The sequence below is a fragment of the Sturnus vulgaris genome, unplaced genomic scaffold (genome assembly GCF_052056855.1).
Source record: "Sturnus vulgaris isolate bStuVul1 unplaced genomic scaffold, bStuVul1.hap1 Scaffold_195, whole genome shotgun sequence".
NCBI lineage: Eukaryota > Metazoa > Chordata > Aves > Passeriformes > Sturnidae > Sturnus > Sturnus vulgaris.
Genome location: NW_028276170.1, coordinates 13,444,010 through 13,462,605, shown reverse-complemented (window position 1 = coordinate 13,462,605; position 18,596 = coordinate 13,444,010). Strand labels below are relative to the sequence as shown.

At 49.2% G+C, this 18,596-nt stretch overlaps 1 pseudogene; it reads right to left on the bottom strand.

Moving 5' to 3' along the window:
- Positions 1-18,596, bottom strand: part of LOC148218100 (uncharacterized) — a 136,615-nt pseudogene that overhangs the window by 26,681 nt on the left and 91,338 nt on the right.

Below are 18,596 nucleotides of genomic sequence, written 5' to 3'. Positions count from 1 at the left end.
CTTTTGGTGCCCAGAGTCTTCAGGCCAATGGGGTAGAGGGCAAAAAGGGTTCTTGTGCTTGGCAAGTTGGCCAAGCGTGCGGTGTGGAAGGGAAAGTGGCCAAAAGGCCCTTGGCCTTTGGTGGTTCTGTGGAAGCCTTAAGGCTTCTGACAGAGCGGGCGGGCAGAGGCCGGAGCTGCGGCGGGGATCCCTGAGAGACCGGTCCCTGGAGATGGCCAGCACCCCTCTGCCAGCCTGGAAGCGCCATCTGTGTCCTGCCCGTGTGTTGCTGGCTGGATTGCTGAGGGCTCTGAGGTGCCTCTTGATGCGGCTCCTCTGGAGCTCCTTCAGCAGCCAGGCAGGCCTGGGGGAGGCGTGGAGGGCATGGGACAGTGGGAGTCCATGAAGGGCTGCGGTGCTGCCAAGGCCTGCCCGGAGAAGGCAGACCCCACTAAAAATTCTGTCCCATCTTTTTTACAAGCCCCCTTAACGTACTGAAAGGCAGCAATCAGGTCTCCCTGGAGCCTTCTCTCTTCCAGCATGAACACCCCCAGCTTCCCAGCCTGTTTCCAAAGCAGAGAGGCTCCAGCCCTCACATCATTTTGTGCCTCCTCTGGACTAGCTCCAACGGGACCATGTCCTTCCTGTGTTGGGACCCAGAGCTGGATGCAGTACTCCAGGTGGGGTCTCATCAGACCAGAGGGGTGGAATCACCTCCTTCAACATTCACTCCTTTGGATGTGTCATTGCTGGCTCATGTCCAGCCTCTCATCTAGCAGCACCCACAAGCCCTTCCCGGCAGAGCTGCTCTCCATCCCTTCATCCCCCAGGCTGTGAGATCAGCTGGGCTGGGACTGTGTCACAGCCCTTGGACAGAGCTGCTGGGCAGGATGAGCTCCCTCCCAAAGAACATAGATCCCACTCCCCACAAAATTCCACGCTGGACATGAGGTCACAGCAGGCTGTGAGGTCCCAGAGGTGCCAGAGCCCCGTGGTTGCACAGCACCACAGGCACCGAGCAGTCAGGCCTTGAGCACAACTGCTGCGGCAGCAGCGGCGGCGGCGGCAGTGGTGCTGACATTGGGACAGCGGTGTCAGGACAGCGGGGGCAGCAAGAGCTGCGGGACTGGCACAGGGCAAGGCACCATGGCCCTGGCTCTGCGCCTCTTCCTCCTGCTCCTCCTGGCACTGGCCCTGCCTGCCAGGGCTGCCCAGGCAGCTCCGTGGAGAGCACAGGGAGCAGGTGAGCTGGGGGCCTGGCTCCCCTTTCCTGGGACAGCGCTCCCTTCTCCCCAAGAAGCTTTGGGGATGGTTTTCCTCTGTGGGAGGGAGAGAGCCCACACGGGCCCTGGGCTGTTCTGGTTTCCCCTCCAGGGATGTTGAACAGGGCATGGAGAGAGTGTGCAGAGTGACCAGAGCTACCATAGAGCCCCCCAGGCCCCTCTGCAGCTTTGGCCATGTCTATTCACATCTGGCCCCCACAGCCTCACCCTATGCATACATATGAAGTGCAACTGTTTTGCTCTAAGGTCTTCCAAAAGCCAAGAGCCACGACACACGAGACAAGAAATCTCTGGAGGCAGCCAAACATCTGGACCAGATGCTAAGTGATCTGGAGAGACGCCGTGGTGGGTGCATTTCCCTTCCTTGCACTGCCCAGCTCCCTAAGGCAGAAGGGGATCCCAGCACACCATGGAAATGCTTCTGATCTGTGCTCCCTTCTAGGTGAGGTTCCTGGGAAGGCTTCTCAAGGAAGTTGGGTGGAAGATGATTTGGAACTCTTGGGAGCTTCTGCAGGTAAGTTCTTAACTTCCCCTCACAGCACAATCATTGACAACCTGGCAGAAACCAGGTGACAGAAGCTTGTGTGGCTGTTGAGTTACAGGTGTGTCTGCAGGGAGCACTTTGGCAGCTCCAGGGCTGGATGCTGTGTCCAAATCCAATTCCCATAGTAGGAGTGAGTAGTGTGTACCTGCTGACCCCACAAGCTGAGCACTGCTTTTGTGGAATCCATCCACATGAAGTTGAATTACTTTGCTCTAAGATCCACCAACAGGCAAGGCCCAAGAAACAGGAAACAAGAAATCCCTGGAGGCAGCCAAAATGCTGGACCAGATGCTGAGTGATCTGCAGAGACGCCGTGGTGGGTGCATTTCCCTCAGCCTTCTCCTGACACTCAGCAGCCGGGGGCTTTCTCTGCACATCTGGACACGCCGTGCCCGGCACAGCGGGAAGGGATCCATGGCAGCCTCGCTGTCCCACTGCTGCTGTCACAGCCTGCAGGGCTGTTTCCCAGCCTGGCCTGGCTGCAGCTTCTCCCCAGCCTCTGCTCGAAGGCATTTGGCATCATCTGACAGGGATCCCAAAGTGTCCCACAGAACATGCACACCCTGAGATCCCTGAAATTTCCTGGTCTCAGGGTAGATCAGGAGGGGTGGCTGTTCGGAGGAGGGAGGGCCCCGTGGCAACCCCAAGAGCCTGGGCCTTTTCCTGATCCTTATCCATGTCCTGGACAAATATTACTTACTGAAGATGCCCCCTCCCCAATGGGGAATGGTTCCATCAGATCCATCTGAGCCTCTTCCTTTCTCCAGAGGTGGACCAAAAGGCCTTGGTGAAGGCAGCGCTTCCTGGAGGAAGCAATGGCTCCGTGCCAGCCCCTGGTACACAAAGGGAGGAGATGCCAGGCAGAGCCACAGAAGGTGATTGCTGTGCCAGGCTCAGCCAGGCTGAGCAATCCTGCTGGGATCCCTCCGTGGGAGACACCGCCCGAAACCTGGGAGGGGCTGGAAGGGGTGACCATGGTGGGGAAAGGGCAGAGGGGGAGAGCAGGGCTCCAGTGTGTCCTGACAGGGCCTGGCTCTGTCCCCTTGGGCTGGGGGAGCTGTCACGGGGCAGGGAGGGTCGGGGCTGGCAGTGGCTGCTCAGGGATGGGTTGGGCGCGGCTCCCTGGAAGCAGCGACTGCCCAAGCAGCTGCGCTGGCCCCGGGCTCTCCTCCCGGCCTCCTGGGCTTTGTTGGGTGGCACAGCCTGTGCCAAGGGGTGCCAAGGTGCCTGCAGGCCCCAGCTCTGGGGCAAACAGAGAACGTCCTGGCCGTATGCAGCGAGCTGCCAGCTCAGCAGTGGAGCCCAGCACGGGCTCACGCTCCCCATTGCTCCCACAGATGTTATCCCTGAAACAGGAATAGATGCTCAGGATCCAGAGCGCCTTCCAAGAATTGTCTGCCCCCAGGATGTTCACAGGACCTGCATGATCGGCACAGTAGTGACAATGTTCACTGTGCCACTTGTCCTGCTCTGCTGCTATTTTGGCATTCGGAAGCTCTATCAGATAGGACGGTAAGTTGCTGATTTTTCTCTGCAGTTTTATTAAAACTCTGCTCATTGCATTGGTAGCCTGGCTCATGGTCATGCTGCTGTGGAGCTGTGGCAAGTCCCTGTTGTCCAAATAAATCTGATAAGGGTTCTGCTGCTGCCCAGTGCTTTAATTGGCCTCTTAATTGCTGGGCCTTGTCCTGGGGAGCCCGCTGGGGCTGCAGCCAGTGCTGGCTCCCACTGAGGCTGCGTGGCCAAGAGCAGCCCCAGGAGCAGCGGCAGAGGCAGAGCAAGTTCACAACAATATTTGGGAATGCATTTCAGGATGGGAATGTGGTTATTTAGCAGCTCATGTAAAGTTTCATGGTAATAATGATGTTACAGGATGAGCAAACTTTCTACAATTCAGTGTTTAAACAAATCCAACCTGATGGAGGTTTGGCTTTGGTCTTGAGTCTTTGCTCTGTGTGTGAGCCCTGTTCTCGACTGATTCCCAATCAGCCTTGGAGCCACTTTTGGGTGAAGGCTCATCCCAGCCCTTGGCAGCTCTGGGCTCAAAGGGACAGCTGAGCCTGCACTGCACATGACTGGGGTGCAGGGCTCCATTATCAAAGGGCTTTGAGAAGTTTAAATTACTGTATTTTTACTACATGGTTTTGTTTATGAAATTAATCCACTTTTGTTAAACCTAGCTTTAAAAAAATTTCTTTTCTATTGCTTTTACCAGTTATTTGATCTAGTGAATTATGGCATAATTATCCCATGGCTGAATTAGAAGACTGTAAGTACTATAAAATGAACTCATTTTTACACTCTTCTGTCTTTCACAGACTTATGCTGGTTTGATGTGACCAACAGAAGAGGTTTTTGCTTGCTTTGAATTCAAACAAGGAGCAAAGCTGGAACCTGTTGAAATGAGTCTCTTGACTTCACAGCTAAAGCAAACTGCCAGGGTTCTTTTTTTTCAGCTTTGGGTGGGGATATAAAAATATACCAGCAGCATATACTATAAATAAATATATACTAAATACATAGCAACAAATAGTCCAGTAAAGGAACTGATCTAAATGAGGGGTTTGGTGTGTTTGCTCACTAAGCCCTGAGTTCCTCAGAGCTGCAGCTCCCTGCTCTCTGTGCAGACAGAGGCTGGCTATGGGTGACAGTGCTGTGTCTGGCCTGGTGCACACCAGCTCCACACAGGAGCTAAGGGATTATCCTTGCACACTCCATCCTGGAAGAACCGAGTTCATTGATGAATCTGACACAATTTATGGCATGGCAGAAAAAAAAAAAAAAAAAGGTTAGAATTGATTCCATTCCAAATACTTTACATTTTGCTGTGTGTAATGGAGATAGGAACTACAAGTTTCCTATTCATGCACAATTTGCTGTCTGAGAGCCCACAGTCCTCAAAGTCACAGGGCCTTGCAGAGCTGTGTGTGAGATGACTTTAAAAACAAAAACAACCTTTATGTGCAACACCTGTCTTCAAAACTTGACAATCCAAATCACAAGCTGATTCCTACTGGTAACTGGAAAAAACCCCAACCAAATAACAAAACCAAAACTGTGACCCAACAAAACAGGCAAACAAAACAACCAGCAAGAAAAAATCCAAACCCATACAAAAACCCCCACAAATCCAGAAAAATATAAAAATCAGGTGAAGGAGGGAGTGATCAAAGAGCAACAAATGGCCAGAGGAACTACAGAATGGACAGATAATTAGAAAGGACAGGTAATCAGTGGCTATGGCACCAAACTAGCCATGGATCTGAGATACAGTTCTCACCCTTCTGAAAACAAAATAAACAGAAAATAAATGATGATGATTGTGAAATGGGACTCTGCCTGTTTAGCTTTAATCTATCCATTGTGTGTAAGTTCTGTGTGCCTTGTTAAGTCACATCCTCTGGCAAAGGTGTTTTTCTGTTCAAAGAAAAACACTGCAGTGGAAGAAGAGGCCAGCTTGGAAAATATTAAAAGCAAGAGCTAAAAATAAAGTTTTTAATATGTTGTTTGGTTGGTTCCTGTTTGTTCATGGGGCTTTTTGTCTGTCTTTGAAAGCAACCTCTTGGATGTTAATGCAAGTAACAAGTCCTTTTTAAAGGGCTGTTCTTTGCAAAACATCTGCCAATTTTGTGATGCAAGACAGAAACAGCTTCCCTTGGGCTACAGCTGGAAGGGCTTGAAAATGTGTTCCAGGAACTCGTGATATGACAGAGTCTGATTAACACAGTTTACTGTCACGAAGTGCAAGATATAAGTTATCAATAAAATACTCAGAGTGTACTCTAACTTTGGGGTCTGTGACTCGCACTGGTGCTGCTTGGGAACTGTTCCTCCTCGTCTCCCTCATCTCCCTCATCTCCTCTTGGAGGCTCACAATTACAGCAGAGACATGAGCCTGCACCGCGCCATTGATCATACTCTCAAAATTTCTAAGCTTGTTGGTTGTTGGCAACAGAACCCACTGTCTCTGTTATTATCAGCATTAATTGTTGCAATAAAGGTGGTGTATTGAGATGGCCCCGGGTTTGCCAGATTGCACAACATCTGCCCTGTGCACCTGACCTTGTCAGGGTCATTGTCATGCTGTCCATCCCTCCCAAAGAGCACCTCCAGCACTGCCACTTCTCTCAGCTCTTGGATCCCTTCCTCAAGGGTCTTCCAGCACATTCTATGGTGGTGCTCCTGCATTCTCTCTCTGTGGACAAACCTCTCTCTCTCACTCATTAAAAGCCACTCCCAGAGGGAAAGGACTCCTGGCTCCCTTACAAATACCTGGTCCACACCCGAGTCCTGGGTCAAGAGTCCCAAATTCCTTGCCTCAGGACCATCCAATTGCACACCTGTACCCATAAGGCCTCACACCTGCAGTAATCAGGTTGTAAAAGCCTCACGGTGCATCATACAATGTCTTTTCACAGATTACCTCGATACAACAGGGACTTGGTGATGATCTCAACCTCTGACTCCCCTGCTGGTTATGAGGACCCTCCTTTCTTATCCTTATTTTCTAGGTGCTTTGTTTAAATCTTAGACTTCTTTGTTTCCACAGGGGTGAGTGCTGCTGGCTGTGACTGCCCTTGTGGTACATTTGGAACCTGGACAGATGTAATGTCTGTGGGTTCCACTGCTGCACCATCAGACTCTCCCTCTTTAAGGCAGAAGGAGGGTTTCTCACCAGCTGGCGAAAGGTACTCCTTCAGAATCTGGCTCATCTCTTTCCCCTACCTACTCTGGGTGTTTCATTTCTGAAGTGGGCTGTGGGGCAGGGTCAGGCTCTGCAGCAGCATCCCAATTTCCTGGGGTAGGTATCAGGGTTGTTATCCAAATCAATGTCCCCTGTCTCTGACTGCTAAATAGAACAGGCATATCAGCAACACCAACAACTGTATGATATCATTAGCATTTAGAGTGGATCTGAACTCCTTCAAATCTGGTGGAGAGGACTTTAAAAAGTGGGTGATGGGTTGGGAATACATTTTCCCTGCTGTCACTTCTTCACAGTAAGTACCATTATTGAAGTAAACCCCAAAACTACACACTCAGAGTGCAATAGCTCTGAATCCATGTGGCTGTCTTCCAGAGAAAGTTAAAAATCCATTAATTTCTCTGCTGATCAACCCACAGAATGAACTGGATAATGTCCACAATAACCTCAGTGATAAGACCCATGTTCAAAAAAGGGCTTGCAAATGGGAGAGATATAGCAGTGACCACATGGAGGCCAAACCAGGGTAAGCTGGACAGCATGGTGTCACCTACCACAAACCTTAGGTAACTCAAGAGAGCTGTTATTCCTTTTTCACCCTCCTCTCAAAGCCCTCAGGCCCAAATCTCTTTTGGCTTGGAAGACAGGTATTTGCCAAAAGAGACAGTAGCCTCTCTTTGAAATGGAGAGTATAAACCCCCGTTCTTTTCACTTGACTATAATTTTGAAATCAAGGGGCTCTCAGGTATGGGGGGTAGGAATAGCAGTTCTTTACTAATATATCTAACAAGACAAACAAAACCAACAGCTATGAAATTAACAGCCAACAGAACAATAACTCAGTTCTAGTCCTTTTTTGGCCGCAGACACCCTCTCCTTGCCCTGCAGTTACCGGGGCTGTGGGCAGGTCCCGTCCCCGCAGCTGCGGGAGGACCGGGGCAATGGCTGCGGCCTCGTCCCGGGTGGGAGAGGGATGGGCAGAGACTTCTCTGCTCACGGTGTCGGTCACGGTGCCCAGCAGGGTGTCCGGAGCTGGGAGACCGAAAGCGGGAAAGGGAGCAGTGCGGTGTTCCACAGCAGAGAACGCGGCTCCCGGCGCTGGGATGGCGAGGGGGTGGCGGCAGCAGCACCGGCGTCTTTCCTCCGACTCCACGAGCGAGAGAGAGAGCGACTCCCAAACCTCTCCTTTACCTGCTGCCTGCACATCGCGGTGTTTCCCCCTCTTCCCTCCCCCTCCCCTCGAGGGAAAACCAGCCGTCTGAGCCAGGGGGGAGCCACAGCTTCTTAGCATAACAATGGGGAAAATTCCACAGAGAGAAAAAGGGGAACACCCAACCTCCAACAAACAGTCATATTCACTTCATAATATTTGTATGTGTTATAGGGAAACAAAAGTATTTTGTCCATAGTTTAAAAAACGAGAAATTTTCGTTCATGACTTTTCTCCTTTATTTAGGATTTGACTTTTCTTTTTGTTTGATTTTGGTGTTTTTATTTTGTTTCTGTGTGTATTACTGTTTTGTCTTTTTTGTTGTTGTTGATTTTTTCAATTTAGGAGCGAGAATAAAGTATCTGTAAAGTTTTATTCTGGGCATTCAAAGAGTTAATACCTTGCCCAGAGGGCAGCAGAGGGATTTGTGATTCTTTCCAGGTGGGGCAGTCAGAGTTATTTACAATAAAGAGTCTTTCAAGGCCACGCTGGGGGCTGGGTGAGGACTGTAGGGTTTAGTCAGAGGAGCCGTGATGAGTTTCTGGTTTCATGGCTGTTCTCCGGCGCCCGCTGCACTCAATTCCAGCCACGGGCCGGGGGTTCTTTCTCCACCCTGCCCAGCAGGGCACCACCAGAAGATAGGATTGAACACAGAAGATTTTCTGGGGTTGAAAGTGAACAATTTCACTCTCCCCAAGGAATTCTCAATGTCGGTTTGCATCCCAATGGTTGTACCCGCCCAGGGCGTCATTGGGGATCATCCAACACCGATCCTCCCATGGGGGATGGAGCTGGAGCAGAACACGAAGCTCTTCCCGAAATTGGGGCATGCACAGGGCTTCCCTTAGTGGAGCCTCCGTTGGTGTTGAGTCAAGTTAAAGCTCTTTGAGAAGCTCTTCCCACACTCAGGACACTCGTAGGGCCTCTCCCCAGTGTGGATGCGCCGGTGGACAGTGAGGGTGGAGTTTTGTTTGAATCCCTTCCCGCAGTCGGGGCAGCGGAAGGGCCTCTCCTCTGTGTGAATCCGCTCATGTCGGAGGAGATTGGACCTGGTCTGAAACCTCTTCCCACACTTGGGACACTCGTAGGGCCTCTCCCCAGCGTGGATGCGTCGGTGTTCCTTCAGGTAGGACATCCACCCAAAGCTCTTCCCACATTCCAAGCAGGTGTAGGGCCGTTCCCCTGTGTGGATCACCTGGTGCTGCAACAGTTTGGAGCTGTCTCTGAATCCCTTCCCACATTCCCCACACTCGTATGGCCATTCCCCAGTGTGGATCCTCCGGTGCCGGATCAGCTGGGAGCTCCACCTGAAACCCTTCCCACATTCCAAGCATTTGTGGGTCTTCTCCCCTCCAGGAGGCTTCTCCACCAGCTCTGAGCTCTGCCTGCATCTCCGGCCGCCTTCCCGGCTCAGGGAGGGTCTTTCCTCCTCGCAGCTCCCTGGGCTGGGTTTGCAGCCACTCCTAGTGAGGGATCTCCCAGGCTTTTCCTCCTTCTCCATCTGCCCACACATGGGGAATGAAAAATCCTGTTATTGGGAAAAAACAAGAAGAGAGAGCTTTGGGATGGGGGGTTCTTCCTTGCCAAAGTGCAACTCAGGAAGTCATTGGGCATCTTGTGTCTGTAAGAACCTCCAAGCACCAAGTTTCAGCCCAAAGATCCTCCAAATATCATGACGCAGATCAAAACCCCCCCAAATATCAAGCTTCAGCCAAAAGCCCCTCCAAAATATAAAGATTCAGGCCCCTCAAAGAAACCAAAGCACCAATATTTAACCCAATAAAGCTCAGAAACACCAAGACTCAACGCTGTGAAAATCATGGATCCCCTCCCCGGTCGCCTGCTGCATGTGGAGGGGGCAAGGCTCCTGGAGCTGGGGGAGAGGCGGCAGATACAGGGAGGGGTGGAACCTTCTGCTCCTTCCCGTTTCTGCTCCTCCTCCTCCTCCTATGTCTCTACTCTTGCTCACACTCCTCTTGCTCCTACTAACCCTCGTTCCTATGCACTATCCCAGCTGTTCCTCTCACGTGCATCCTTTGACCATTTTGTTCTTCAACCCTGCTTCTCCTTCCCTTCTCCTCCGGCCCCCAGGCTCAGCACCCACTGCCGGCTCCCTCTTCCCCCCAAACCCACAGCATCCCAGCGCAGGGGCAGCGATGGAGCTGGGGCAGCTCGGGCTGGGGCAGCGCTGGGCTCTCGGCCGCTCCCGCCCGCACTCGCTCCCCACTGCAGCCGCTGCCGCCACCACAGCGCGGGGGGGCCCGGCCTTGGCGCTCCCCCCCTCCCACCTCCCCAAATTCCCCTGCCGGGGGGCGCTGGGGCCAGGAGACAGACGAGTGACAGATCAGGGGGGCTGGGAAGAGTCGGCAGCCAGAGAGCACCGAAAATCTCATCAGGGACTACAGTGGCATCTTCGGGGACTAAACATGGCAGGGCACCCATGGAAGATAGGAAGGGAAAGCCAGGAAGGGCTCCTGGCAAAAGGGATGATGATCCCAAAATATCTCTGAAGGGTCCCTTGGGAGCATGTTGAGGAAGTCTGCACATTCTCACAGAGGTAATCAAGGACATGGACACCCACAGGGGCATTAAGGGAAGTCCAGAAGAGATTTAGACAACAGGGGATGGATGCTGTTGGTGTGCTGGGACGGTCCTTCTGCAGGGATGCACGGAAGCACCAGCCTTATTGGAGCAAGCCTTGCAGAAAATATCACAGGAATTTACCCCATCCCCAGGGATTGGGTTAATGCAGGATGTGGATGACTTGCTGCAATCAGGACGACAAGAAGTGGTAGAAGAAGCCTCTGTGAAATGGCTGAATGTTCAGGCTAAAATGCATCTTTGAATATTTGAAAAAAAAACCACAAATGGTGGAGAAAAAGGTTAAATATTTTGACTGAAGATTTGTGGTGTATTGACCCAGAGAAAGACTAGGGAATCTCAGAAGTAACATTACCCAGCACTAAAATGGGGCTGGGAGAATTTTGAGACTGAATAGATAATTGCAGGACCTGCAATTGGATCCTCAATCCTGGATTGAAGATTGTCTGACTTTTTAAGCCTAGATAGCCTCAATGTTGTGGTATGGACATGAGAAATTGCAAAACTTCAAAAAATGAAATAAAACCAAAATGATTGGTGCCCCAGACACGGCTCCTTTAGAATTAGAAAAGAAATTTGAATTGGATGTGGATGTTAAACAGGGCCATTCCAAAGGAATTCTTGTGCTAAAATGTTTAGCCCAGTGGCCAGAGTGGTCTCATTGTCTGCAGAATTGTGCAGCCACAGCTTTAATGGGACCTGAGGCCCAAAAACTGATGGCAGGAGGATCTCCTGTTGTTCAAGTCTGGCAACAAGTCAAAGCTGTGATAACCAAAGGAGCCTCTACATGGATGAGCAGTGCTCGGTGATTACAGAATGAAACTTGTTCAGTGGCACAGGAGGATTTAGAATTGAGGACAGGGGAAGGGTTTAACCCAGGCTCCTGATTGAACAGCCTGCACAGGGGGCTGGGAACAAACCCATGACTGCATTCAAGTGACAGAGCTCCAGAGCCAGGCTGGGAGAGATTTAGGAGACATTTCCTGGCCTGAGGGACAAAATGTGTTTATGGATGGGTCTGCAAGGGCAGGAGAAGGGAAAAGAGCTCCAAGACACGCTCTGATGAAGGAAAGGGAATTAGACCAAGCTCAGGTTACCACCTGCATGGTCAGCTCAACCGGCAGAGCTGGGTGTGCTTGGAAGAGCCTGGCACTGAAATGCCCTGAGCAGGAAGGCTCAAATATCTGCTGGTGACAGCATGGCAGCTAACAGAGTGAAAAAAGCAGTTCTGACTTCTTCAGCAATAACCAAATCGCTTATTAAGGTATTTCTAAAACAAATAACTCCAAGATAAGGGATTGTGGAAACAACAGACTCTCAGATGGGGAACTCATTTTACAGCAAAGATCCTTCAGGGGGTTATGGCTGCTTTAGGAATACAATGGGACCTCCACAAGCCCCGGAATCCCCAGAGCTCAGGTCAGGTAGAAAGCATGAATGGGGAAATAAAGAAACTCCTTTGGAAGCTGGTGATAGAAACCAAGATGCCATGGTAGCGGCTTTTGCCATTGACTTTGGCAAGAATAAAAGCCAGACCCAGGGCAGATATTGAATTATATCCCTTGGAATTGATCTTTGGAATTCCTTACCCTCGTAATTCTCCACCTAGTGGAGGGTGGAGATAAGGGATGTATGGACAGGAGAAAAGGAAAAAAACCTGAGAAAATGAAAAATAACAAAATGATTGGACCACCAGCTATGTCTCCTCCACACTGAGAAAAAGAAATTTGAATTCTAAGTGTGTTATAAGTGTACATTATATTATTGAGTTTTTGCAAATATTAAAATGAATGCTATATGCTGGAAAACATTGCTGTATGAATATAGTTTCTTTTAGTTCTGCAATTAACAAAACTTATAAATAGCTGTGTGATAAATATATTTTTCTTGGAGTATAATGTAAAAATCTTTTGTTCATGTAACAAACTTGGAGAATGGTAAAAAAGATAATCAGGAAATTCTTCACATTCCTGGATTATAGGACACCACAACCCCAGGGAAGGAAAAAATGATTTACAGGTCAGAGGAGAGTGATTCTGAATAATGCATGAAGGTCAATGAATATGCAACATGTTGCTGCATTTAGGAAGTGTTTTCTGAGTCAGTGTGTGCCCTTGGCTGAAGGCCAAGCATCCGGCCATTATAACCTTTGGCCAGAGCCAGGGCAGATATTCAATTATCTCCCTTGGAATTGATCTTTGCAATTCCTTACCCTGGGAATTCTCCACCTAGTGCGGGCTGGAGATAAGGGATGTATATTTCAAGCAGTCTGTGGCCAGAATCCTGTCTCTTGTGAAATCTCTGCCACAGGAAGCTGGGCTGGCACAGAGCCTGCCTTGGCACTTTGCTGTTCACAGCATCCACCCAGGACTCTGCCTCTCAATTACACTCACACACTGGGCTGCCTGCGATTCCACTGTTGGAAAGTATACCAAATTTAAATTTTTTTTATATTCCATTTTACTAGTCAGGTTCGGTTTGCCTTTCTCTCAGGAAAGAAATTTTAAAAGGTATTTTTTATGGACTGTTAGACCACTCAACAGAGATGAGTTTAACATCTCAACAGACTGGGAATAGCCCAAAAGATACCAACAAAGAGAACAACATTCAACAAAACATCAAGGACACATCAGCAAACATCAAGGAACCCCCACCCCAGACACTGCCCCTGGCATAGATGGAGACACCTGGTCTGGAAAAGACTGAGAAGGAAATCCAGGAATGTGGATCTAATTAACATCAGAAGAGGAGAAATCCATTTGCAATAGGAAACCAAATACTAAGAACTACACAACTTTGAAGCAATGAACACTAAACCAATGGATTTCAATGGGTTCAGACTGTAAAATTTCAGGAAAAATCTAGTAAAATTCACACCTCATGGAATGATTTTCTCTGCACACCCGGGCTATGTGTGGAAGAAATTATTTCTGTTGCACATCCTGACCAGAATCAAGTAATGCCTTGACTCTCTAACACTAAAGATATTGCTGGAGAGTTTTTTATTGTCCCTGCAGTTTCAGTGACAAGATTACACCATGAGAAAAATTTTTCACATTAATCCTACTTTTATATTGTCAGTTAGGTTTGGGCCAGGGGTGTGACAAGCAATTTTTACTCTTAGGAGAAGAGGCAGAAAAGACTTGATTGCATTGGAATATTTTTCTATATATTTGTGGTGGCTCTTAATGATGGCAAAATTTCAGAATGGATCTTTAGAAGCTCACCTTTAAGTTGCATTTTGCAAACCTAGAAGAGTATTAATGGTGAGGCTTTAACGCATAAACTGTTAATAAAAAATGGCTAAAAAAAATAAAAAAAGAAAAATAAAGCAGATTATGAGGGTGGACGTGTGAATCACCTAAAGGCTGCTCTGGAAGAAAATCCTAGTTCCAGGCAGCCAGGAGAGGAGTTTTAGAAATGCAAATTAACATTGCTCTGGAAAAGTGTGGACAATGACCAAGGGCCTTCTTGCCAGGGGGAGGAATTTCCCTGAGTCCATCTGCCCCTCACCCCCAGCTCTGCCTGCTTGCACAGATGGAATTTGCACAACTAAAGGCAGAGCCCATAGTGAGGATATCTGACTGCAACAGAAACTGGTGAAGCTGCAAAGGGAAACAGCAAACGGAGAATATTGAGCAAATTTCATGAAAAAAAGTGTGGGGGGGATCATCCCTCTCCCCAAAGCACTGAGGTGTTTTTGCTAGTCCAGAGAAATCACTTGGGAATCCAAACATTTTATCATTTCATAAGATAAAAGTGGTCAATTGATGCAGCCGTGGCAGGAGGGAGCACCCAAAAAAGGGGAAAAGATGAACGGCCACCAGAACAAATGCTACAACACCATGGACCAGCCCCTGGGATCCCTAACGAATTCATATCAGGACACAGAAAACCCATCCATAATTTGAGTGGCATAATTAGGTTAAAAAGTGTCCTTGAAATAATAACCAACCAGACAACTCCAGCTCCTGACCTTCCTGCTGACCAAGCCGCTGAAATGAGGAACGAGACATTTCACCACGTGATGGGATCAGATTATCTACTTACAGAAGAAGGAGGAGTTTGTGGAAAATTAAATCATTCAAATTGCTGTTTGCAAATAGATGATAACCGAAAAGTGGTGAAACAGATAACAAAGGAAATAAGAAAGTAGCTCATGTACCAGTGCAAAGAGGGAGAGGATGGGAATGGGACACGTTTTCGTGGTTTCCTGGCAGACCATGGCTTAAACGAATGCTGCTCCTCCTCTGACGTGCTGCAGCAACTCTCATCTTTTTACCATGCACGACACCTTGCGCCAAAGAGGACGCAGGAAAGGAGATTGAGTCAATGGAAATTAAAAGTTTGTAAAGGCAATTCTTGAGAAAATAAGAAAATGAGGGATTGCAAGCAGTAAGATTAATAATGTAGTAGGGGTGCATATTAACGAGGACATGCAGTAGGCGGATCAGGAAGTCTGAACCTTCCAAGTACCTCAGCCAGTGGGGAATGGGAGAGGGAGATGCAGCCGGGAAAATGAGGATAAAAAGGAGGCGGCGTTTTAGAGACCGCATGGCAAATGCCGCATGGCCTCTCTCTTTGTTCATCAATAAAGTCACTTTTACAGGACTCCTCTGTCTCCTGCGGGCACACAAACCTCTGGCCACGGGAATTTTCCCGCACAGCCCCGGGCACAGGGCAGACACCTCTGTGCCACCCACAGCAACCGGGACGAGCCAGCGCTGCTCCGGCACCGGCTCCTGCCGAGGCCCCAGCGGGAAGGAGACCGCGGGCAGCCGCTCCCGCAGCGCCCTCAGCCCAGCGCCAACACGGGCCGGCACCGGCACAACCAACCCGCCAGAGCCCCCTGCCGCCCCCTCGGCCCGCAGCGAGCCCCGAGCCCCCGCACAACCGAGCGCGGCTCCCACCTGCGCTGGGGCCGCCTCCGAGCTCCGCCGCCGCCTGTGGCTGAGGAATTCGATGGGATGTGTTGCCTTAACCTTTCTGACCACTCCCAGCCCATCTATGCCAGCATTCAAGCCCTGAAAGAAGGTGGGAATAAACTTCGGGTAGATCATGGGTACGACTGGCTGAACTGGCTCTTAGGGCACTGGGGACTCACTGGCTGGGTCAGGAATTTAGTTAAAATAGGTTTGTATGTATTAGGCATCATATTATGCATTGTAGTAGTTATTCCTTGTATTTTACAGTGTGTTAAGAATTTAATTGACAAATCGCTTAAGAGTGTATTTTCAGTTAAAAGAAACGGGGGAGATGTGGATATGGGTAATGCAAATGAGACTGATAGTACTGCAGATTTAATTAGCAAATGCAGCCTGACAACGAGGATGCCTGGCAAGAGCAAACAGAGATCTGACTGCAAGAGGACTGGATCAAGTCTGGGTTATGGGAAATAAAATTTTACTAAGTCCACATGTAAAGTTTTGTCTATGTGAGAGTTTGTCTATGTAAGGTTTGTCTATGTGATTGCAGTAAAATATTACCAGCCTTCCTGTAAATGGTATATAAGCACATGTAGTGCTCAGTAAAAACTGGATTTTGATCACCATTCAGTGTCCCCATCTCTCTCTCATCGTCGATAGTTCAAGTACTCCCAGTGGGCTCCTGGAAAGAGAATGGTGGCACATCTACTGCCTGCTACCCCCCTCCAGGCAATATTCAACTGTTTAGTTCACAGACTCATCTTCCAGCACTCTTAGTGGGGTCAGCAGAGCCACTTCCCACTGGTGGGGGCAAAGAGCACCCTCTGTGCCTTTGTGGTGGGAGCAGACAGTGTTGTCTCAAAGGAAAGGTCAGAGAGAGACCAAGCTGGACCTCTGCCTCCTGCCCCTCACCCCACAAGGGCAGGAGGGCACAAAGCTGAGCTTTTTTTTTTCTTTTTCTGTCCTGTCATTTCCAGGAGCTTGACTAGCTCGAAGGAGAGGATTAGAAGGATTTCCTGAGGATCACTGCCAGTGCACAGCACACATGGCATCCCTCACCCCTTACATCATCATGGGATGGAGGGGTAGGGACCAACCACAGCCCTACCCCACTGCTCCAGAAGCCAAAATCCCCATGCAAGCATTTAGTTATGGCCTTCTTAGAGAACCACATTCCCACCCAAATCTTCCCCTCTGCAGCAGCTCATTCCCACAGGAACTGGCAGAGCAGATGGGGTTTGGACATTGGCTGGCTTCCATTGCACTCCTTGCCCTGGAGCTGGCACGGCAGGAGAAGGGCTCTGGTGAACCTTCTCCTCCTCCCATGTAGGCTCTAACCCAGCTGCCACAACTTCAAGTTCTCAGAGCACTTCTGGGCTCTGAGCAGCGGCCACGGGAGGAGGAGATGCAACTCCAAAGGCAGCAGTTCCCAGGCCCAGCTCCTGCCATCCCAGTGGGGCTGTTCGGTGGTTCAGGAGAGGAAGGGAAGGGCAAGTGCAGGTGGCAGTAGCTCATTTCCGACTGAAAGAGGGAAAGGTAATTTATTCACTTGGAAATCCCTGCATTCAAGCTCTGATCTTAACCTGAAAGAGAAGTAGCACCTGTTCGTGTTAAATTTGGGTGAAGAACAACTGTTACATTGGATATGGTAAGCAGTTCAATTATCTGAGGGAAAATGTACAGCAAAAATCAGCATTCACAGAGAGACAGAAAAGAGCAGGAGTTGGCAAAAGGGAGGAGGAAAAGAAAGCACACCCTAAGCCAGTGTTTCACCCAAATCCAGGATTTTCTGTTTGTAAGGACTGGAGTCCCCCCAGGTCCCTCCCCCCAATAAACGGGACCGGGTGAACTGGGAATCTTTATTGGGAACACTGGAGCAGCTGTGCTTGGGCAGAATGACAGCGGGGCTGGGTGTGGGACACACGACTCCTCTAAAATCAGTGTGGGGATGTGTTGGAGTGAGTAAGTCAAGAGTTTGTCTGAATCCTCCAGAGAGAGATCAGAGTGCACGGATTGAATGAAATTCTTGAGATGGATTGAAATATGTTAAGCCTCTCACACATAAAGCAGAGGTGAAGGTTTAGGTTGTAGAACGAGGGAGCAATAAGTAAGTAAATGGAATAAGTTTTAAGTGCTTTTAGTGAGTAAAAGATCTTAGAGGCCAGAGAAGTAGTACATATTCTAGTTGTTATAAATGAGAGACAAAAGTCTCGATATTCAGCAAAATTTAGATTGCTTTATTTGATATAGAAAGAGCAAGCAGCGCTGGGGAACGTGAGGGGTCACCGCCCACTCCACGCTCCACCCAACCTTGGTTTGCAGCCTCTTCTTATACTGTGGGTTCTCGTTGTACACAAATTCACAAAGCCTTTGGGTGATAATCAGTCACAGATAGCCATCCGGTCCTTGTAGATAAGCACCAGAGAAGTTCTTGGAGTCTGGTCCTTGAGACAGGCAGTATTGATCAGACAAAGGCAGGAAGGGCTTTTTGGGAAGTCCGATTTTGCAAGCGGGTAGCCGATACAACTTATTTGAAAAACATAACATAACATATTATAATGTAAGATAATACAACATAATATAACATAACAAGGTGATTTTAAACAGAATTATTTTATCATATAATTTCCTTTATCTAGTGTCCATGCTTCATTTCAGAGCTTAGTATACTGGTTTATACAAACCCCAATGCTTTTGTGATTAACACGAATCTTTTGTCAATTATCACACCAGTCAAATCCAAAACCGTGGGAACATTCTGACAAGTCTCCGAGAAAATCCTAATGTATTTAACACTAATGCTCCGAAGAAGATCAGATCTTAATCTGTAAACACATTCCTGGTAGTCAGAGGCCATCTCACTAGCAGAGGGGAGAAGCTTCCTGCAGATGCAAGAGCCTCCTTGGTTTCATGTGAATCTTTCCTGCTGCAAAGCGTGGGGGGTTCCCCACTGGAACAGGGACAGCGTTCTGGGAACTGACTGTAGGCTGAACACAAGTGGCTGCGGGACACTTCCTGCTGGGACACTTGCCTCTGGGAACAGCTTCTTGGAGAAGTCTGGGCTCCCCTTTTTACTTCCAGGCATTTCCTGCCCATCTGCATCCTCAGGGATGAGGCTGTTTGTCTCATAGCCGTGGCTCTGAGGGAGCAGGGACGCCTGTCCAAAGGGCTGCCTCCCTCTGCACTCTGGCAGCTCTCACCCAGGCTCTGGCAGGGGTGAAGGCTCTTGCAGAAATATCCCAAGGCTGGAGATCTTCCTCACCCTGCTCCTCCACTGCTGATACCACAGAGTTCCCTGCACATAGGAACATCACCTTTTCTTCTGGAGGAACCTGTTCCAGCACAACAC